We start from the raw sequence: 24,866 nt of genomic DNA on the forward strand, positions 1-24,866 counted from the left end.
CGAAACAGCGACAGTTGTATATCTTTTCAAGCCAGCTTTTTGCTTGCTCGATTGATTTTTTCTATGATAAGTCAATTCATATCAAGCGCTGACGACAAAAATCGAAAAAGAACCAAATTGGGAAGCTCATAAATGGTTTTTCAAGTAAACCTAATTAAAAGTAAATCAATATAAAAATAGGAAAAAGAAGAGAGTTATGCTTTGGGTTGAGAAATCAGAACAAATCGTATTCTTAGCCATTTCAATCAGGACAGTGGCAGCTTAAAAGATTTCACGCCACTTGTTCAGTTGTTTGATCGGATTTTAAAAATTCGGCTGACTGCCTACGTCGGATTGCTGGAACAGCACAGTTTTGTCCTCTTGATTAAATACTTTTGGAACAGATTTTGCTGCGAATTATCCAGTCGGCACGTCTCTCACTGATTTTGGATACAAAAACGTTTGCCTCAAGGCTTTCGAAAAACTGATTAGACAAACAGTATTTTTTGAAAACACCACAGTTCTTATTCAGCCAGCCAGAAGAATTTTTTATCTCTTTTGGAGAATTGGTGAAAACAAATTATCGATTGGAACTACATCTAACTTTCCTGCAGCCCAAATAAAATAGCATAATTGTGCATAATTGTTTATAATTGTGTAATAAATCTGAAAATGAATACCCGGACTGATCGTCAAATCTTAATCAGTACTGATTCAGTGAAATTGCAAGTCTTGGATCAGTACTGCATAAGAGCAAGACTTGACAAGTCATGGATCAATTATTGAGCACAGTTTAAAGAAAGCAAGGAAGCACTAGACAAATAACTAATCTCTTTTTACGACATAAATCTGGAAACAAATAAAAAATCTGAAAACGAAAAGCTTAGCGAAAAGTGACAACGAAACCTACAGCGTAAGAATAGTAAATAAAATCCAAAACTTTTGTATAATTTTGTAGCAGCTAATTTTAGATAGTGATGTCCAATGTTTTCTGGGTTTTTATTTTGAGAAACATATCAATGAAAGTTCATACTGATTTCACTTGCAAAACCTCAAAGGAAAAACAGAAATCATCAAATAATAAATTCAACTTAATTTTTCTGTCTCCAAAAGTTCATTGAATCACTTAAATTTCCTTGGGTTTCTTTGTTGTAATCCATAGATGCAATCATTTTCTTCAAACTAATTAACATTTTGATACTTTCAGCGCCATTGAAGTGAATTTAAACCCGGGTCGAGGTGTCACCGCCAGTCAACGCAAATATATGTAAGATAAGCGGTGAATGCGGGAAATTACGTAAATCCACTCTGCTTAACTTAGTGCTGAATTGAAATCAATTCACCTCTTAAAAAAGTGTCAAAAAATTATAAGATTATAAGGGGCAATTTTTTATGGGGGGGGGGGGTAAAACTTAAAACGAGGTAAGATAAGGTGGTACTGGGGTGTAAGGGCGGAAAGGCTAGGTTTAACTCCACTAAAATAAGCCCCATTCTACAAGTTTTTGACATTTTTTTAAGCGGTGAGTGTATGTAATTTCACCACTGAAGTAAGCGGTGAACTTTACGAAAAGTGACTACATATCACCGCTAAAATATGTAATTTCACCGCTAAAATTGCACACCTTACGTAATTTCAACGCTCATGTTTTACAGAAAGTAATTAGACTTTGTTTTATATTCAGAAACGAAAATCCTAGCAGTTAATGAGAAGTGGTGCAGTGGAAGAAGAAGTGATTCATATGCAGTGCGTGAGAGGTTCGAATCCGTTTCAAGCCGTTAAATTGTATTAAATGGTGGAATGTGGTGACTTTTTGTAAGTTCATCGCTTACTATAGCGGTGAAATTACGTAATTTCGCCGTATTTCACGACACGAAATTTTTCATTTTCCAACAACTTTTCACTGCTTATCTTACATTTTGTTGCCGTTTTTTCTTCGACCGGGAATTTAGAATGATTAATTCAAATTAGTAACTTGTTTAAGTAAAGATTTGCAGTTCATGACACGATTTTGAACAAAAGATTTTCATCATTCTTAATGGATCCGTCGACCACAAACATATTTGTGAAAAAAATAAGCTCAATTTTTTTCTAATTATTCAGTTTTTTGCTGATTATTAAATTTGACACAAAAAGTGGGTCGCATCGTGTCAGTTATTGACGAAGGAGTTGAAATCGTGCAAAAGCAGTTTTAGCTCATTCAAACGCTTGACACTGCGAATATCGTGCTGTGAAATATTTTTTTGAAAATAAATTTTACTGTTTTTGACGAAATGTTCGTACTCTAGTGTTCATTCAATAGCACTCGTTCAATACAATAAAATGTCGACTAATTCAAAAAATTATCAACTACGGGTTGCAACAGTAAAACAAATTCACATTTAAACAGTTCAACAAACGTTTAAGATTATTTGGAGTTTGCAAGTGAACCTGATATTAAATTTATGTGGTTTTCGTGGAGATTATACCCCTACTACTGGCCAAACTTAGCGAATCACTGACAAAACTCATCTCAATAGTAAACGAAGATTAAGTTCAATAAGCTTTCACTATTTGATAGCGTAGGGATCTGTTCTCATTTTGCGCTTATCATACGTTTAAAAAATCAATTAGCTTGCTGAAACTAGTTCATCAGTTTTTTTGTTGAGCTGTGATAATATATCGAGAATGGTAGATGCATGGTGTGTATGCCCTTCACGTAGCAGTAATATTTTTTGATTGTGGCCGTTTTTTACTGATTTTGGAATAAACTTACGTAAAACAGTTATGAGTTTACCCTCAGCGTGGTGAGAAAAACAGCTCGAGTGTTAACACGAAGTCCATTTTTGCGCAATTCTTCACAATTGTGATATCTGGAGGGATGCAAGGATCACCTGAGAGGGGTTGCTTTATTTTCCTAATCCATCAATGTACTCGAACTTTGAATACTATTGGAACACTATATGGAGAAAGGAAAAATTTGATGTATTAGAAAAATATTTTTCAACACAATATCTTTTATTTTTTTTTCAATGGAAAAAGTAAGTAGGCTTAAAAAAACAATAAAATTATGAGTGTTCGAGCTTTTCGACTTTATTCAAACTTTCGACGGGCTATATTACTCACATCTGATCAAATTAATTTTTTAAAATTTGCTAATCTTATTATGACTGGCTAATTTTTCAAAAACATGACAAACGTTTTTTTAAAAACCAGAGCTGTCTTTTTGCCAATAAAAATTATGATTATCAAAGCAATGGAAAAGCCTTGGAAAACAAAATTTAATTTTCAGCGAACAACATTTTTAAAAAAAATATTCGTGATTTCTAAAAAAATTTATGGAAGCTTGCTCGCATAGCTGTCTGAGTTCGCTTTCGATTCAATTGATAATAACAGGCAAACATAGTTGAAGATCGAATGAGCTCATTTTCACTTTGTGTTATTTATTTTGATATTTTACAAGAGAAAAAATTCTTATCAATGGTAATGGTTCGTACCAGCGCTGGAGTTTAAAAAGAGTTAATGGACAAAATCAAAGTTTGAATAATAAGGGCGGAGAAAATTGCCCATAGTCACGCAAAGAAGTTGGTTGCTGTTTTTTGAAAATTTGATGAACAACACAAAAAAATCGGATTATTCTTCTCCTATTATTGGCAAGTTTTTTCCTATAACACACGCAGGAAAACACAGAAATTTGAAAGTCAATCGAGTATTTTTCGTTTATGAGTGGCAAATATATGTAGTACATCAGCATTTATAAATAACGTAAGTTACGCGCAAAAACGACCTGAATGTGTGAAATAAGCTCAAAGCTAACGCATGTGTTCTCTCACTTTCAGTTTTTGAGGTCCCACTGAAACCCTCCTTTCGAGCAAGGTTTTACATGCGATAAATGTTCTAAGTTGTATGTCTTTTGTTATACCAAGCAATTCGGACAGAATGTGCGCAGTTTTGTCTCCGGTTATCGAAAAATAAAGTTCACGTTTCTGATTTTCTATCAGTTTTGCACAAACTGCAGTTTTGTAGCAAGTTGTTTAGTTATTCCATGATGCATAGAATGCTTAATTAAAGCAATACAAGCCTGATAATTCACAAAATTTTCTGAGATAATTTACAGAAATTTCCTAAACTTTCTAGAATTACATATAACTGAATGGATTCCCTTCTCGCTTCAACAACTCAATTAAACTTTGCTTCAGCAATTAAAGTTGCTATGGCCTCTTGGGTCTTCCTTCCCCAAATAACTGCTCTAGACAACTCACTTAACTTAAAACGAAAACTCAATCCTCCCTCCCTCTTTTCTATTATCCCTCCAATCAGTATCAGAAAAACTCAGGAAATCAAGGACCTGTGTCTCTAGAAAAATTAAGTCTGTTGTTACCACTAAGTATCTATGAACACGATTGACAGGATAAATTTCTACGGCAATTTCAGCAAACGAACCTAATCCATTAGCAGAAACGTATTTATCCGGTCTACTTGACAAAGCTAAAGGGTTGAAACGACCAACCAAACATCGGAAGATAGTTTTCCGCAATCTAAATTGCTTCTAACTCCAATCCTGAGGACAATGGTTTTTGTAAAGTGTGTACTTTTCCTCTAAAGGTTTACCAATATGGCTTACAGTCGTTCGTATCTAAAAAAAAACTTTTATCAATTTGTTTCTCAGCATGGATCTAGCACAAGAATCAGCTTGGAAGTTTCAGCATGGGACCAGGCAGACAATTTTCCAGAAAGACTACAAACTATTAAGTCATTTACCTAAAAACAAAAGAAAAAAATTTTTTGTTTGGTAATTTTTATAAACGAATATTCGTCGTGAGTTGAGATAACAAATGATAGTTTAATCAAGAAGGCCTTCAAAATCAAAAACCAGCCTCTTTCAGATTGTCTCAAACGACAAAAAAATGTTTATCTTACAAAAAATTATTTTCCACTTCATCCAAACGTTCAAAATCTTCAATTTGTATGATAGTTACATCTTCATTTGGCGCATTAAAACAACCAGTTTTAACGCCCGACTATTGTAATTGCTACACGTGAGATATAACTAGGCAAATAATCAGTCTAAGGGTTCACAGACTAGTTGTAGGTGAGAAATTTTCATTAAACATTTATCAAAAAACTTAAATCTCAAAGCAGGTCGACTCAAAAGGAAAGTAAGAACAAATAGTCTTCAGTGTCTCCAGCTATTTTTGGCGTTTTCATAATTTTGAAGTACAGTTCATTTTCAATAAATCTCAGGTTTCGCGACTTTCAAAACCTGAATTCACTGTTTCTGTCTGCAAATCCAATCAAATATTGTCAGAACTCCAACGAAAAAATCCCTTCTTTGATGTTTGATCTAAATTCTATTAAACTTGCAAAATTGATCTTCAATAAGCATAAATGAAACAGAAACAAAACGTTTGACAAAATATAAGTTAGGTTTTTCTTTGTAAGTCAATTCGAAAAGTGTTTTTTCAAGTGCTGAAGGCAAAACCAGTTTCTTGACGTAGAAAACCATGACCAAAGCTTGTTTTCAGCATTTCCTTCAAAGCGAGTTTTATCCAAGAAACAGCGAGCCATAGCATTTTGGTCAGAATGTCTGAAGTTATGTTATCGGTTATCGAAAAAAAATGCACGTTTCTGATTTTCTATCAGTTCTCGCACAAACTGCAGTTTTGTAGCAAGTTGTTTAGTTTTTCAATGATGCATAGAATGCTTAATTAAAGCAACACAAGCCTGATATTCCACTAAATTTTCTTATGTATTATACAGAAAACTCCTAAATTTTACAGAATTATTTATAAATGAATGGCTTCCCTACTCGCTTCAACACCTCAATTAAACTTCGCTTCAGCAATTAAAGTTGCTATCGGCTCTTGGGTCTTCTTTCCCCAACTAACTGCTCCTGACAACTCACTTAAATTAAAACGAAAACACGAAGTTCTCTTTCTGTTTTCTATGTTCCCTCGAATCAGTATCAGAAAAACTCAACAAATCAAGGACCTGTGTATCAAGAAAAGTTAAAATCTGTTGTTGCCATTAAGTATCTATGACCACGCTTGGCATGTTTTCGATAAAATTCTCCGGGAATTTCAACAATCGAACTTAAACCATTAGCAAAAACATTTTTATCAGGTCTACTTGACAAATCTAAATGGTTAAAATGACCAACCAAACATCGGAAGATAGTTTTTCGCACTCTAAATTGCTTCTAACTGCAACCCTGAGGATATTTGTTCATCTTACAAAAAATGGTTTTCCACTTTCATCCATACGTTTAAAATTTTTAGGTTGTGTGGTGCTTACATCTTCAATTGACGCATTTAAACAATCAGTTTTGACGTTTAATTGTTTTAATTGGTAATCGTTAGAAAGAACTAGGCAAATAATTAGTCTAAGGGTTCAAACATTTGTTGTAGGTTAGTAATTTTCATTACACATTTATCAAAAAACTTAGATCTCGAAGCAGGTCGACTCAAAAAAAGTAAGAGCAAATCGTTTTCAGTGTCTTCACCTACTTTACTCGTTCTCATAATTTTGAAGTACAGTTGAGTTTCAATAAATCTCATGTTTCTCAATTTTTCAGAAACTTGAATTCAGGGTTTCCGACTTCAAACCCAATCAAATATTGTCAGAACTCCGAAAAAAATCCCTTTTTGATGTTTAATCTGTACTCTATTAAACTTGCGAAATTGTTCCTTAATAGGCATAAATGCAACATAAACAAAACACTTTACAAAAGATAAATTACGTGTCTCTTTGTAATTGAACTCGAAAGGTGTTTTTTCAATTGCTGAAGGCATAACCAAGTTCTGACGTAGAAAACCATGCCCAAAACTTGTTTTCAGCATTTCCTTCCAAGCGAGTTTTATCAAAGAAACAGCGAGCCATAGCAATTTGGTCAGAATGTCTGCAGTTATGTCTTCGGTTATCGAAAAAAAATGTATGTTTCTGATTTTCTATCAGTTCTCGCACAAACTGCAGTTTTGTAGCAAGTTGTTTAGTTTTTCAATGATGCACTGAATTCTTACTTGAGGCAACACAGGCCTGATGCTCCACTAAATTTTCTGAGGTAATTTACAGAAAATTCCTAAGCTTTCCAGAATTATATATAAATGAATGGCTTCCCTACTCGCTTCAACACCTCAATTAAACTTCGATTCAGCAAATAAAGTTGCTATGGGCTCTTGGGTCTTCCTTCGCCAACTAACTGCTCTTGACAACTCACTTAAATTAAAACGAAAACCCGAAGTTCTCTTTCTATTTTTTATGTTCCCTCGAATCAGTATCAGAAAAACTCAACAAATCAAGGACCTGTGTCTCAGGAAAAGTTAAAGTCTTTTGTTGTCATTAGGTATCTATGATCACGCGTGGCATGTTTTCGATAAAATTTTCCGGGAAGTTCAACATTCGAAATTGAACTATTAGCAAAAACATTTTTATCAGGTCTACTTGACAAATCTAAATGGTTAAAATGACCAACCAAACATCGGAAGATAGTTTTTCGCACTCTAAGTTGCTCCTAACTGCAATCCTGAGGATATTGGTTCATCTTACAAAAAATGGTTTTCCACTTTCGTCCATACGTTTAAAATTTTTAGGTTGTATGGTGCTTACATCTTCAATTGATGCATTTAAATAATCAGTTTTGACGTCCAATTGTGTTAATTGATAATCGTTAGAAAGAACTAGGCAAATAAATAGTCTAAGGGTTCAAAGATTTGTTGTAGGTTAGTAATTTTTATTACACATTTATCAAAAAACTTAGATCTCGAAGCAGGTCGACTCAAAAAAAGTAAGAACAAATCGTTTTCAGTGTCTTCACCTACTTTACTCGTTCTCATAATTTTGAAGTACAGTTCAGTTTCAATAAATCTCATGTTTCTCAATTTTTCAAAAACTTGAATTCAGGGTTTCTGTCTTCAAACCCAATCAAATATTGTAAGAACTCCGAAAAAAAATCCCTTTTTGATGTTTGATCTAAACTCTATTAAACTTGCGAAATTGTTCTTTAATAGGCATAAATGCAACATAAACAAAACACTTTACAAAAGTAAATTAGGTGTCTCTTTGTAAATGAATTCGAAAGGTGTTTTTTCAACTGCTGAAGGCAAAACCAAGTTGTGACGTAGAAAACGATGCCCAAAACTTGTTTTCAGCATTTCCTTCCGAGCGAGTTTTATCCAAGAAACAGCGAGCCATAGCAATTTGGTCAGAAGGTCTGCAGTTATGTCTTCGGTTATCGAAAAAAATGTACGTTTCTGATTTTCTATCAGTTCTCGCACAAACTGCAGTTCTGTAGCAAGTTGTTTAGTTTTTCAATGATGCACTGAATTCTTACTTAAGGCAACACAGGCCTGATACTCAACTAAATTTTCTGAGGTAAGTTACAAAAAAATTCCTAAGCTTTCCAGAATTATATATAAAAGAATGGCTTCCCTACTCGCTTCAACACCTCAATTAAACTTCGCTTCAGCAATTAAAGTTGCTATGGGCTCTTGGGTCTTCCTTCGCCAACTAACTGCTCTTGAAAACTCACTTAAATTAAAACGAAATTCCGAAGTTCTCTTTCTTTTTTTTATGTTCCCTCGAATCAGTATCAGAAAAACTCAACAAATCAAGGACCTGTGTCTCAGGAAAAGTTAAAGTCTGCTGTTGTCATTAGATATCTATGATCACGCTTGGCATGTTTTCGATAAAATTCTCCGGGAATTTCAACAATCGAACTTGAACCATTAGCAAAAACATTTTTATCAGGTCTACTTGACAAATCTAAATGGTTAAAATGACGCATTTAAACAGTCAGTTTTGACGTCCAATTGTTTTAATTGATAATCGTTAGAAAGAACTAGGCAAATAATTAGTCTAAGGGTTCAAACATTTATTGTAGGTCAGTAATTTTCATTACACATTTATCAAAAAACTTAGATCTCGAAGCAGGTCGCCTCAAAAAAAGTAAGAACAAATCGTTTTCAGTGTCTTCACCTACTTTACTCGTTCTCATAATTTTGAAGTACAGTTGAGTTTCAATAAATCTCATGTTTCTCAATTTTTCAGAAACTTGAATTCAGGGTTTCTGTCTTCAAACCCAATCAAATATTGTCAGAACTCCGAAAAAAAATCCCTTTTTGATGTTTGATCTAAACTCTATTAAACTTGCGAAATTGTTCTTTAATAGGCATAAATGCAACATAACCAAAACACTTTACAAAAGATAAATTACGTGTCTCTTTGTAAATGAATTCGAAAGGTGTTTTTTCAATTGTTGAAGGCAAAAACAAGTTCTGACGTAGAAAACCATGCCCAAAGCTTGTTTTCAGCATTTCCTTCGAAGCGAGTTTTATCCAAGAAACAGCGAGCCATAGCAATTTGTTCAGAATGTCTGCAGTTATGTCTTCGGTTATCGAAAAAAATGTGCGTTTCTGATTTTCTATCAGTTCTCGCACAAACTGCAGTTTTGTAGCAAGTTGTTTAGTTTTTCAATGATGCAATGATTTCTTACTTAAGGCATTACAGGCCTGATACTCCACTAAATTTTCTGAGGTAATTTACAGAAAATTCCTAAGCTTTCCAGAATTATATATAAATGAATGGCTTCTCTACTCGCTTCAACACCTCAAGTAAACTTCGCTTCAGCAATTAAAGTTGCTATGGGCTCTTGGGTCTTCCTTTGCCAACTAACTGCTCTTGACAACTCACTTAAATTAAAACGAAAACCGGAAGTTCTCTTTCTAGTTTTTATGTTCCATCTTCAATTGATGCATTTAAATAATCAGTTTTGACGTCCAATTGTTTTATTTGATAATCGTTAGAAAGAACTAGGCAAATAATTAGTCTAAAGGTTCAAAGATTTGTTGTAGGTTAGTAATTTTCATTACACATTTATCAAAAAACTTAGATCTCGAAGCAGGTCGACTCAAAAAAAGTAAGAACAAACCGTTTTCAGTATCTTCACCTACTTTACTTGTTCTCATAATTTTGAAGTACAGTTGAGTTTCAATAAATCTCATGTTTCTCAATTTTTCAGAAACTTGAATTCAGGGTTTCTGTCTTCAAACCCAATCAAATATTGTCAGAACTCCGAAAAAAATCCCTTTTTTGATGTTTGATCTAAACTCGCTGAAGGCAAAACCAAGTTGTGACGTAGAAAACCATGCCCAAAGCGTGTGTTCAACATTTCCTCCAAAGCGATTGTTATCCAAGAAACAGCAAGCCATAGCAACAGAAGTTCACCAGTTTCTTCAATGTTTTGCATTTTTCAGAGTTTATGGAGCAGAGCTAAGGAAGCGCATTCCTTGGTTCCTACAAAAACGCTTAAACTCATTCAAAATACCTTCTCCGCCATCAGAAACTAACGTGCCTCGTCACGTTTTTACGCAAAACAATTTTTTTTGGACTGAAGATAGCCACAAATCTAATGGCACAACAATGGCCATCCACAACTTCGGGAGAAATTTTTCCTAAAACATCCGTGTGCAAAATGTCATAAATTTTACTGACTCTTGTCATGCAACCCACGGACACAGGCTGTTCTTTTTAATCAAATCACAAACTTCACAATATTCAACCATTGAATCGCGTTTCTTTTTCACACAATCCAAAAATCCTTGAAGGCGTTTTAAATCAAAAAAACTGTTATGTCCCACTGTAGCATGCCACATTTGTGAAATGTTAACCTTAAAAAAGATTTCATTGGAACAAGTCAAAGTTTTCCACAAAAACCGTGCAAAAAAGAAACGAAACTTTTATAAAACAAAGTTTGAGTTTTTTTACCGCAAGTTATATCAAAACAAGCCTCTCTAAGTTTTGAAACAAAAACTTAGTTTTCTGATATTTCAGGAACGAAAAAGAACTTCTTTTAGAACAATATTTTTCCGTTCTTTATTGTTGTTTCTAGCAAAAAACTCAACATATCTTTTTCATTAAAAAGACGAGTGCGTTATGTTGGACGTGTATGTTATGCCAGTAATTTTTTCATAAAGGCTAACAAAAAGCTTTTTAAAGCTAGTTTGTTGCGCCGAAGTCAATGATAAAACCTTGACATTCAACAAACCTCTCAAACGAGAAAAAGATAAAAAAAATTTTCTCATTACTCCAAAATAGAGTTCTTACTTCGTCAGATATTATCTTTTCGTTTTTTTTTCCTTGAATGGAACTCGTTTTGTGTTAGTGAAACAGTTTTGGCAGAATGTATAACGCTTTCACTTTAAGCAGGTTTTTGTTAGCTAGGTTAGGTTTTTTTGATGTTAGATTTCAGTACTGGTGCACAACAAATTTTTGCAATAAATCCCTTTTTGTTACATTTATAACAAGTGCAATTGGCAAATAAATGAATCGTGACTCCTCTGTGTTTATTTCGTTACGTTTTAATCTTGAAGATAATTGACAAGCACAAAGAAACTTTAAAATTTACGAGGAGTTCCTCTAAAGTGTAATGAGACATTTGTTGTTTTTTCTCTTAGGTACTTATCAAACTCAGAAACTTTTAACTGCATGTCCTCAGCTCTAAAAATAATTTCAACCACTTTCTCCTTACTGTCTTTTTTGTAAAGTCAGTTTCTCAATAATTTGAAAAAACTCGTCCCAAGTTGCAGACCCCTTTCCTTCTATTTTTTTGCAAATAAGATTGACTTCTTGTGAAGGCACTGGGCGAGTTCAAATTAAGTGGCGTTCTGTTTAGCAGCGAAAACCTCTTTTCTGTGAGTCTCATCAGTTTGCTATTTTGAAGGTTGTCCCCTAAATTAGGTTAACTCTCCTTCGATCCTTCAGAGCCATCACAAATTTTGATTATCTTCAAAACATACATTGGAACTTCAAACTGTTCATAAAAACAGTAAAAATCCTCTTCTTTACCTCTTAAAAAACCAGTTAATCCTTTTAATATTCTTAGTTAAAATTGTGAACTCTTATTTGCAGAGCTTAAAACTAAAATTTAGAACAACAGGGATAAATTAAAAACTAAAATGAAAACAAATCTTTTTTTTTCTTAAACATATGATTACATGAAAAATAAATGTTCAAAAACACACAATTAACAACTACGAAACCCCAAAGAGGTTTTACTTGTTCACGCGTTCAACAAAGATGAAGTAAATTTTAAAGTTTAAAAAGGATTTTTTAACAAAAGAGCCGTAACTTCAAAGCGAAATTAACTTGGATTTGGAAATCAACAAGTATAAATTGTGAAAAATCTTTACCAAGAGCGCCAAACTATAAACCAACAGATATGTTCATAAGACACTTCTGCTCTTACATAAACTTCTTCTAAAAGAAAGCAGAGCCTGTAGGTATTCGCTGTTGTGTCTATTCAAAAATTGTCTAGTAGAAAGCAATGTTTTGGTAGTAGGAGCTACTAAAAGAGAAAAGTGTATTCTTGGTTTTTAAATTCACCAGCTTCGTTTGGGAATGTAACATCATCAACAAAATTGAGCTGATAATTGACAAATCTAGTCGCTAAGACGATACACGACGAATCCTCCAGATATTTCTTAAAAAAATGTCGCAATGTTCAAGCAAGCGTTCTATACAGCTCGTTTTACATTGCTTTTAATATTATCAATCCTTTTAAATATTTGAATGTTTATTTTTATTTACCCAGTGTTAAATGCTCTGCAGATATTCTGACCAATTTTGCTTATACAGTTTCAATCTGATTTAGAGGTCGATTAACTATTTTTTTTTTGGGACCGGAACATTTCAATCGACTTTTTGCTCTATATTAGTGAACCGTTTTTTAAAGCTACGGGTTTTCTCTAAACACCCTTATGCAAGCTCTGATGCGCGCTCGAATCTTCAGAAACATTAAAATTTTGCATGAAATTAAGGCAACAAACTTTAAGTTTCAGTTTTTGGTTTTTGCATATCTCTCTCTCACTCTGTCTATCACTCTTGCTCTCTCTCTCTCTCTCTCTCTCTCTCTCTCTCTCTCTCTCTCACTCTGTACATCTCTCTCTCTCTCTCTCTCTCTCTCTCTCTCTCTCTGTCTTTCGTTGTCTCTGAAAGCACTCTCTTTAAACAAGAGCACTCTCTCTTCCTCTTTGAAGCTGACACTGCGGGGTTCTCTGTCACACAGGCCACCCTCTATGTTTCTCTTTATGTCTTTCATGTCTGATTCTGGACCCATAACCCATTTGCAAGGTTTTAGGGACACGCAGAGTTACTCAGCAATCAGAAAGTTCAATTTAGTTTTATTTGATTATAGGTGGCCAATTTAGGCAGTAACTGAGCATATATTATTAGAGTAGATTACTCGCCAAATCTTGATTTGAATGTGTGAAATCAGCTCAAAACTGACACATGTGCTTTCTCGCTTTTAGTTTTTGAAATCAGGCAGAAAGTTTTCCCTCTTCAAAATTTTGCACACATATTTGTTCTTTTTTGCTTTCATCACAAAACACTTCTCAACATTAAATATTGAACTCTTTACGAAATGGTTTTTAGAAAATTTCGGTATTTTCTATGCCCCATAGTACAAAGAGCAAAAAAAATTTTAAAAAAGTTTTTTATAATTTAAAAATAATTCTATAGCCATTCTGTTTTCTGCTTCATCAATTAATTTTCTTTTCCAAGCTGTGTCATGTTACCTATAAAATATTAACCCTTCAGCTAGTGTGGGTCAAATTCAAAGGTCCTTCGTTTATTAGAAACAATTATTAAGGTTTCGGAATAAATTTATCCGCTCCAAGGCAATTAACTTTCATTTCACATTTTGCAGTGTAGCCAAAATTATCCGATTACTCAGGCTTTTCAAACAGTTCGGGTCTTTGTTTGGTCATTTTTAAGGGTTTTGGAGGTTTATACCCAGGACCCGATAGTAGTAATATAGTGAGCTACACTCCCCCCCCGGGGGGGGGGGGGTGAAGTCCCCCATGTCTTAGGATAGGGTATAGCGTATTTTTCGGGATTTGGGTCCTCCCTAACGTATTAAGATAGGGAATGAATTAGCATGTATTAAGATTAGGTATAGCGGTCTTAAAGTATTAAGATTAAGTATAGGTTGCATGTATTAAGATTAGGCTCCATGTATTTGGATTGGGTATAGCCGCCATGTATTAAGATTAGTTATAGCCGGCGACATGTATTAAGATTAGTTATATCCACCGACATGTATTAAGATTAGTAATAGCCGCCGACATGTATTAAGATTAGTAATAGCCGCCGACATGTATTAAGATTAGTAATAGCCGCCGACATCTATTAAGATTAGTAATAGCCGCCAACATGTATTAAGATTAGTTATAGCCACGGACATGTATTGATTAGGTGCCGCCATGTATTAAGATAGGGTATAGGTCTTGTGTATGCATTTGTGCATGTACATTTGCAAGTAGTATAGTCGGTGCAAATGTGGGGGTAGGTTCGGAGACGCTCCTGATTGGCTGAAATTCAGCCAATCAGGTTCGGAGACGCTCCTGATTGGCTGAAGTTTTCAGGGGAAAATATCAATGTTTGTGTAGTTATTAAGTGTTTACTTGAGAACAATAGAAATGGCGTGGGTAATTAATTGCTGTAATTATCTGAGGGGTAATTATGTGACATGTTGAATTTTTGTTTACAAATTTTAGGTTAATTGCAAAGATTGTTCCCCTAATTGTTTGAATCAAATGTGTAACAAATGTCTTTTGCGCGCTCATTAATTGGAAAAAGTTCAATGATAGAAAAAAAATGAATTAAAATTGTATAAAATTACAGACACAGTATAAATGTAATATAGAATACTAAAGAATTGTGCTATAGTAGAAGGATTTAAGTTATATGTTGAGTGGTGCTGTATGAATACCGTCAGACTGAACAATGCGCTTAGGGTAGAAATAGGACAGTCCCTTCTTCGTCTGCTCATACGTAGCAACACAATGGTTTATTGTTCTGAACCCTCTATTTGTTGAAGTAAGATTGATAATTTCATCCATCACACGTCGATATTTCTCCATCGGTCCATCTCCGTTCTCTTCTAGTGTTCTTTTGTTGAGACCTTTACTGCTGAACTTGTACTGTCAGACTGTGCATCGTAGCAACAATAAGTTTTGCTACAAAGACAAATCATTTCCGTACATCTGAATTCTTCCTTGAAAAGTCCTGGTTCCCGTTTATCATGCTTCTTATGCTTAGAACAACATGTTCTAGGGAAGAAATTTGGAATAGCATCTGCTTGGAAAGAGTCGCAACAGTCCTGCTGTCTCAATGCTTCCCATTCTTGTTTTTTAGCAGGTCGAATACAGTTATACAAATTCTCATGAGCTAAGGCTAAATAGAGAGAATCTGTATCCATCTATAACTCCTTGAATTTATCCACGTCGCAAAATCTGTCAAAGAAGTTATAGTAGAGCTCCAACATACGTAATTTAGCGTACTGAAGTATGAAGAATCCAACTATTATAGGTTCGCGGTGTTCAATTTTTGATTTTGCTAGCTCAACTTCGCATAGCTCTTTTGAGACATTCTTCAACCGCTTAAACATTTTCCCATTGATTGCTTTGTGCCTCTTCTCATCGTTCAAATAATCGGTTTCTGTATGTTTGCTTCTGTCCATAATCTGATAACCGTAAGAGCTATTACCCAATAATTTCATAGTCTCAGCAACAACGCTGGAATCAGGATTTTCATCTCCACCTCTTCTAGCGTCTACCACCGACTGTACAAAGGTGTTGAAACATTTGCGCGGCGTGTACTGTACAAATCTATAAATTCTTGTACATTTCAGACCGAGGCTGATGTAGAAATTTAGTAGGGGAGTATTAATTGTTCCATTTTCCAGATTGAAACTTGAAATTAGCATTCGCTGAGGTTGCTTCAGTAAGTTGTTTTCGACAGCGTAATCTCTCATTTAATCCCCAAGATCAGCTCGACTAACGTTGAAATTTTTAAAAAGAGGCGGGGAAATTCGAAAACTTGAACTTCAAACCTGTGGGAACTTCCAAATCACATTGTACGTATCCAAACATCTTCCCATCTCTTATTTTAGCTAGTAAAGACTCTTGCTTCAAAGGTAATTTGAAAGGAAAGTTCTTTGTCACGTGATTTCTGACATTTTCTTCTTCTTTAACACTTTCCCACCATTTAAACTCCCAGATTTCAACAATCTTATATCCTTTACTTTTTAAGTAATCTCTTCTCAATTCATCAAGTTCTCTTTTTCTAATCCCTCTCTGTGTTTCCTCTTCCGAGAGACTTGCTTTAACTTCCTGACAAGGACAGAAATGAAAGTAACAACCCATGGCTTCGAACAACGTATTACAATGTGTGCAAAATCCGTCTACGCTAAAACAATCAATCTTCTTCTGTTTTCCGGTTGTGTAGTAGCTCTCAATTTTACATTCGGAACGTTGTGATTGAAGATATGACATAACCATGTTCTCAAATGTTCGAGATCTGTTTGTTCGAGCCCTGAATTTTTGAGAATCTGTATCAAATTCCCATCGAGTGTTAAGTCCAGTGGGCATTTCTTGACACATTGAAAAGGGATAGAGTTGGCTAGCGTCAATACCTACGATAGACTTGCAAAGGTTTTCAGAGTTTCGTATGAAGGTCTGATCAACTACTGCTTTTCTAGTAAAAACAATAGATGGACCACCAGTCACATCCTCACGTATTTTGTCATGTAAATCTTTTTTTTTCCGCTTCAACAAATGGAAAAAACTTTTGGTTTGTTGACTTGTGAAGACAGATATTAGCCAAGTTCGGAAAAGATATTAGCCACTTGACAAAATCTCTGAATGTAGCCATTTTTTCTTGCTCCCAGATGGAGGAACATTTTTCAACCTCAACTTTTTTAATGACTCTTTTTGAGAAAATCCACTGTTAAGCAATTTAGTGAAATCAGTAAATTCCTTCTCCAGTGGATTATAGTTTCTCAGTTTGCTAAAGAAACAGTCGTAAGGAGGGAGAAAAGTTGCATCGAGCTTTTCGGGAGACTCAAACCACTCATAGGAGAAGAATCTTTTAGTCTCATTTGTCTTGTATGCTTTAAGGAAAGAATCAAGCGATGTAGCTCCACCGAGAAAGTTGAGGATATCGAGAAATTGTACATCACCAAACTTAAGAGAAAAAAAGTGATTTGCCTTTTTACTAACAGTAGGTTGAATGTCGCGCTCATGAATAAGATAGGGTAGGAGATAGGACTTAATGAGAATTAAATCATATTTTCCATTATTGAATCCGAACACAGGTAAAGTGATCACATAACGCTCAAAATGTTGCTGCAAGTCCAAAAGCTGGTTTTTCTGCATTTGGAGAAATTGCGTAGACATATCAGCTTCATCATCTTCTTCGGTACGTTCATCTTCACACTCAAATGTTGAAGCATTTCGATCCTTTCTTTTTATTAAATTGTCGCCAATTGCGTTAACTCGTGCTCTGATTATTGCTTCAATAGAGGAAAACTTTGTCCACATTTCAGTTTTACTTTTGTTTGCTAAGTCTTCAATAGCTTCAACAAAAGATAAAATGAGAGCTTTCGGATCTTTATAGCATAGAAAGACAGGTTCATCAATTAAATTGGAGGAAATAGAGACAGAGATTGGTTCATGCTTTCCAATCCAAGTGGTTGTGATTGTATCTTTAAATTGGACGGAGGGTACACATATCGATTCAAAGTCAAAAATAGCCAAGTTCTTGAACAATTTTTGATCATCGTTGTAAAAAATTCCAAATCCGTCAAGCTTATCAAATAAGGTCTCGCGCAATGTATACACACTCTTTGGGTAAATATGCTGAACTCTATCTTTACACGTTTTAACATGGCGTTTTAAATTTCCCGCTTTCTGAATGAACGTATCGCAACTGGGACAACGGAATTGTTTAAGGAATGTGTTAATATCATCCACATAGCATATGTGGTTGTTGTAACATAATAAATTAATAGTTTTCCCATACATTTCATTACTTCTCCTCGCAAGTTCACCAACAAAGTCTCCATCTACAATGTCAATATCGTAAAAAAATCTGTTGTGCTTTATCGCATTTTCAACAAATACAAGATGATCGATCGATACCCCTCTGAAATTGATTGCGTCTTGTCCAGATTCATGGTGGAATGCACTAAACAAATTTTTTGCATTGATCTCAAGCTCCGATGATCCATATAAGTGAACAGCTATAGCTCGGAATAAGCAAAGATAATCTTTGTAAGTCTCACCATAGCCATTCGATACGAGACAATTCACATCTGGTCGTCTGAGTAACAGTTCAGGAAGAACAGCATCGATACATCCCATTGGAATGGATTTTAGGAGAGCGCAAAATATTGTTACATTTGTAGTCAGAGCAAATCGCCATTTTGTATTCTCCCGCTCCTGAGCACTCGTCTCCACTAAATCCATCTTTTCATTCCTGTCCTGAAGAGAGACTAAGCCTCCTTTGGAACAGAGTAGACGAGATTTCCCGAAGAAAGTGTTATTCTGGTGAGCGTAGAAGTATCGATACTCGTCCGTATCCACATTTCTTAATATAAATCTTAGAGCTAAGTTGACATTGGCTGCACAGTTGAGTTTTTCGAATACTTCTTTCAACTTTTTATTAATTTCATGAGGATCGAGCTTGGACAGCTTGAAGTTGAACACTTGATGTCTTCCATTTTCCATCTCAGTATCGTCAAAAAAGTGCTGGCAAGCACTAAGTTCTTGTTGTAGCTGCTCGTTGTCCTTTTCCAGCTCCTCTGATTCTAGAACTTCTTTAAGCTTTTCACTCGATTTTGTTCCAACTTTTGTTGAAGTTCCATGCTTTCTCCTCTTTTGTTGTTGAAGAGAATAGAAACTCGGAAACTCCTCCAAACATACAGTACACATAGTACTTAGCTTTGTATCCTTAGGAGCTTGATGCGTAGCAATGTTGTAATTCATGTCTTCTTTCTTCTTTGTACTGAAATGTGGACATTTGGGACAAAATAGAGTCCCACTATCACAAGACTGCTTGTGTCTTGCCATATTCTTCTTCACCACCATTTTGTTGCACTTTGTGCATTTCACTGGGAGATTTCTATCGAGAGAAGGCATTGTTTTGGTACAAGATGAAACAAATTTGGGTATTGTGACGAGCAACTAATTGTGACAATAACAAAGTGAGAATGAAAAAATTATTTTTGTACATTTAGGGAACGCAGCTATGACGCATCACTCCATATATGGAAATTTATCATTTCCATTTTAGGAAGCTTGTTGTCATAACCGAACAATTTAGAACATAATGAATAAACCAGTCAGAATCTTCCATTTACAAATACTTTTAATATTTAAGAACATTCTTTTTAAATGTGTGAATTCATTCCTTGGCGTAAACTCAAAAATAGCAAATCATTCTTATATATCTTCTTAATCATTTCTTTTACATTTTATATTTTTTCATATTTCATCCAGCCATAATCCAAAAACAGACTCACAACATATTCAAACAAATTGTTCCAATCTTTACAAACTCTGTGATTAAGATTTTCTTTACAAATTTGTGTCTATCCGCAATTGACAGAATTCGGAGCTTGCAATGAAATCTGGTCGTATTGAAAATTGAAATTAGCACATGAATGTACTTTTACAACAATGCTAAAGATGTCGAAAACAAATATTCATCCATACTTCAGGAACAAATATTTATCCTAACGTTATTGTCTTGGAACCTCTCAACCAATCAAAATCCCGTGTTAAAGAAATTATTCTGAAGATTAACGATTTTGTTTTGTGAAATTGTTTCTTAATTTTTATTTTCTTTTACATAAACAGAGTATTGCGTGAAATTTTGCTCATTTGCGATAAGTGTTAATCAAAAATCATTTAAAGTTGTTGGAAAAAAAGTATAAGAGGAAAGAAGGAATTGCCGATGCTTACAAAGTTGACGAAATTGATGTTGTTTTTTTCAACAATTTCTTGGACATTTGCGTTCAGAATGACAAAATAATCCCATTTAGTAAAGGATTCGAACATGCAACATTTTCCATTAAAAAATTCAAATATGATGATTATATAACGAAACAATCATTTGATTTATCGTCAGAGCTACACATTAACAAGTACGAAATTTTATTCATCCAAAAATGGAATACTTTCCGAGATTGAATTAAAATTTAACGAAGTTGAACAAATTTAACAGAGCTGGACATTTTTGGTAAATTATGTCAATTGGTTCCCACTGAGCTATACTTATTTAGTAAACAAGTAGTCATATCATGTGATAAATGTATTATTCAAAAACCATATTTGGTTTCTATTCACGCATTGATGTTCCTGCTTCGAATACGAGCATCATTTTATAACAAATTCTTCCATATTTGGATACCTTAAATGATTTCCATTTCCTGTTTCGATTACTAACGTCATTTTTTCTACAAAATATTTCCGTCTTTGGTTACTTTGTTGATATGGACGAAATTCTCTATAAATAGGAGCGACAAAGTTAGACATCATCATTCTCTTTCATTTCCTCAAAATTAATTTCACCTCTGTTCCTAATCGTCCTGCTAACTATTCTTCAAAACTACATACAATTGAGTTCCTACATTCACATTCATTCTTCTTATCTACAGAGCTTACTTCAGTTGTAACGTTTATCTGTTTCTAACTTAGATATTCTTTTTGTCCTACTATAAAGTGAAATTTGTTGTTTTCTAACTTACTCTCTACTTGACAATTTTCAACACGTTCTTTTACAAACTGCTTTTGTTTCTATAAAATCCACTTCTATCAACTCATCAGAACAAAGTGGAGTTTACTGTGCAAAACAACAGTCTTATGTACTCATTTTCCTTCACTGAGGAGACTGCTCGGATAAGTATTAAAGACTTATCAAACGGATTATATGAGTCTGTAATCACTTTACCCATCACTGTGTGGCATATTATTGAACACCAGCGACAACAGTTCGACACCTATCATCAGGGTCAGGTTCCAATTACGGAGAATCAGCTTGGAACTCAAGCGATGGGACACGAAGTTGCTGTTATTAGTGGGCACCACTATCCCCACGTTGCTGGGACAGAATTTCCACCTACCTACGTCCCTGGCAACATTCAATATACTTTCCCTTGGGAAGAAGGGCAAATTCCCAACTCTTGGTTCTCTAGCCCCGATGTAAATCAAGTTTTGAGTTCAATGGAGGAGTCAGGGAAATTTCTTCAAACTGTGTCAAGCTTTGATGGGAGCGAGCTAAGTGTTGATACTAGCACTTGGACAGCAAATGAACAGCAGAACTTTGATCCGGCACAGTACTATGGTTCTACTGATATGTCGACTACTCCATAAATTACAACACCTTCCATAGAGGATGGAACGGCGCACAATCCAATTTTTTCTGACTGATGAAAATTCAACAACTTCAATCAGCATTCAACCAGCTGATCCTCCAGTAATATTTGAACGTTCTAGACCTTTTGGGAATGAGATTCAAAACTTGCCAGAGTATGTTGTGAGAACTCCGTTTGAATAGATTCGGGTTGGTACAGTTTTTCAGCTTCATTTGTAATCGATCTTAACGGAAAAAGTGTATGTTGATTTATACATTTTCCTGGTGATGTATTTAAACATTCTTTATAATATATTTTATTCATGTGAGCTTTTTTTCTAAACCAAATCATAATAATATCATCAAACAAAATTTTGAATTTTGAAACTTTATTACAAAACTTGATATTTAACGGAAATAGCATTATCAAAACTCGACATTTAACAAAAGTACTTGATCAAAAATTTGATATTTAAGAAAAAAACTGAGCAGAAGTTTGATTTCTAAGAAAAAACCTGTATGAAAACTAACTCGATTTTTAAGTTGTTATAGAAAAATAAAACTTGTCATTTTACAAATTAAAAAATCTCTTCCTTTTTTGCGTTAAATTATACCGTAAACTGGTGAAAATCAGGAAAAAATTTGCGCTTTATTGTATCCAATTGGAAACTGTTTTTTGATATTTAAACAAAAAAATTGAATGAAAACTCGACATTTAACAAATTTTTTGTTGAGAAAACTCGACTTTTATTAAAAAAAATTGTCCCAAAACCCAACAGTTAACAAAAATTTTTGTGAGAAAACTCGACTTTTAAAACAATAATTTGTTACAAAACTTGACATTTAACAGATTAGAGGTATCAATTTAAATATTTTAGAAAAAGATTGTATAAAATGAGAAATTGATTTTTTTTTTGATTTTTAAACCAAATATAAAACTGATACTATGTGAATAATTGTGGTGCAATTACAAATTTATTACTTTCTAATTTCAAAATATAACAGAGAATTATCAATTAAGCCATGGCCGTCTAACAAACAGTCAACAATTTTTATCAATTCAACCTCATACTTTGATTTTTTAAGAGATTGAATTCTGTCCAGAAAAGAAGATCCAATTGTTTGTGTGCTTACATTTCTTTGTTCAGCGCGCAGTAGATGTCTCTTGAACTTCTTTCTACTCAATCTTTTTTTAGACACACTAGGTAACTTCTCAACATATTTGTTCTCATAATTGTGTTGTACTGCTCTGTCTAACTGAGTAAAGACAAGTCCCGATTCTTCCAAAATATTGCCAAAAAATTGATGTTTATATAATGTATATAAACAATCAACTGTCTGATATAAATAGGAGGGATCTTTCAGTTTTTGAAGCAAGTCTTCAATGGAGAAAGAAATGAGAACAATGTGATATCGACAGGATTACAGGGGACAGAAATTGTTGTGTGAAGCAACAACATATTCACTTGTAAGAATATATGGTCTATAATCTTTGACAGATGCAGATATAAACAACTCCTTTTCACAGAATTTTTCGTAAAAGTGTGGTAAAACCTGACACATAACTGCTGCCATTCTGTAAAATTATTTAGTATGTTCAAATACGGAAATCAATTTCTTTAGAACTTAAACTCCAAATAAGGAAACTAATTTATTTATTATAAATAAAACCAAATTCCAAATAAGGAAATCAACTTATATATTATAAAAGAATTCAAATTCCAAATAAGGAAACCATGGAAATTGTTATGTGCAATTTAAAATCTCATTTGAACTATGAATCAATTCAAGAAACAGCGGATTAAGAATTTTCGATGTTTTACTTGTTCAAAATGTTTTCGTCACTACTTCTCTCTAATGCAACACAGACGTGCTAAACACAAAGACTCTTTTTCTATAATGATTCAAAAGTTTTCTTTGTTGAAAATTTCTGATTAGAAATCCTTTTAAAAAGTCTTTAAAAAAGATAAATGTGGAACATTTGAAAAGTACCAACAACTGAGAATTGGAGATTACGAAATCAAGAAATTTTGTCTTCTGAAGAACGATCTGCTGAATGGAGACTGGGAAATTTAGGAAATTCCAGCTAAATTTGAGAAGAACCCAAAAATGGAAGACGTGCTGCAACAATGTCACAAAGCAAGAGAGATCAGCATTGGAAAAAATCGAAGACTCTACGTTACCTTTATACAGTACGTTCAGGACAGTCCAGCTTCAGTTTATGTCGAGATCCGACTATTTTGTCGCAAAGAGAGCAATGAGTTCAAGCAAGTGACTTACGTCAGCTATAAAATGGAAGAATTCATGGAACTCATTGAAAATCTTAAAGATTTCTCTAATATTGAACACTACATTTCAATAACTATTGCTGCGCAATATTATAATGTGTTTTTTTATATTGAATGATGAGTTTTTGGTGATTATATTATTTGACTTTCAGTAAACATTTTTTCATTTGAAACTTTTTTCTTCTTAGAATGAGTTGGGATATTGGATGCTCTAGAAACATTTTCTTAAGTCTCAGAGACAAATCAAAAATTTTTCACGTCAGGTTACATCACGAGCTTAAAAGGTATTCATATACAAATCTTGAAGCGCAAAATTTTCCCAATTGGGATAATTTAGACGTAGAGTCCCAAATTTCTGAATTCAAGTGGGTTATTCATAATGGACTGCGCAGAACAACTCTAACATATCGTTCTGACAAACAAAATATAACACAGTATTATCAATTAGGCCATGGCCGTCTAACAAACAGTCAACAATTTTTATCAATTCACCCTCATACTTTGAGTTTTTAAGAGATTGAATTCTGTCCAGAAAAGAAGATCCCATTGTTTGTGTGCTTACATTTCTTTGTTCAGCGCGCAGTAGAGGTCTCTTGAACTTCTTTCTACTCAATCTTTTTTTTGGACACACTAGGTAACTTCTCAACATATTTGTTCTCAAAATTGTGTTGTACTGCTCTGTCTAACTGAGTAAAGACAAGTCCCGATTCTTCCAAAATACTGCCAAAAAATTGATGTTTATATAAGGTACATAAACACTCAACTGTCTGATATAAATAGGAGAGATCTTCCAGTTTTGGAATCAAGTCTTCGATGGAGAAAGAAATGAGAACAAGGTGATATCGACAGGATTTCAGGGGACAGAATTTGTTGTGTGAAGCAACAACATATTCACTTGTAAGAATATATGGTCTATAATCTTTGACAGATGCAGATATAAACAACTCCTTTTCACAGAATTTTTTGTAAAATTGTGGTGAAACCTGACACATAACTGCTGCCATTCTGTAAAATTATTTAGTATGTTCAAATAAGGAAATCAATTTCTTAAGAACTTAAATTCCAAATAAGGAAACTAATTTATTTATTATAAATAAAACCAAATTCCAAATAAGGAAATCAACTTATATATTATAAAAGAATTCAAATTCCAAATAAGGAAACCAATGAAATTGTTATGTGCAATTTAAAATCTCATTTGAACTATGAATCAATTCAAGAAACAGCGGATTAAGAACTTTCGATGTTTTACTTGTTCAAAATATTTTCGTCACTACTTCTCTCTAATGCAACACAGACGTGCTAAAGACAAAGACTTTTTTTCTATAATGATTCAAAAGTTTTCTTTATTGAAAATTTCTGATTAGAAATCCTTTTAAAAAGTCTTTTAAAAAGATAAATGTGGAACATTTGGAAAATACCAACAACTG

Source organism: Convolutriloba macropyga, chromosome 4 (genome assembly GCF_964194025.1).
Source record: "Convolutriloba macropyga chromosome 4, txConMacr16.3, whole genome shotgun sequence".
NCBI classification, from domain to species: Eukaryota; Metazoa; Xenacoelomorpha; order Acoela; family Convolutidae; genus Convolutriloba; species Convolutriloba macropyga.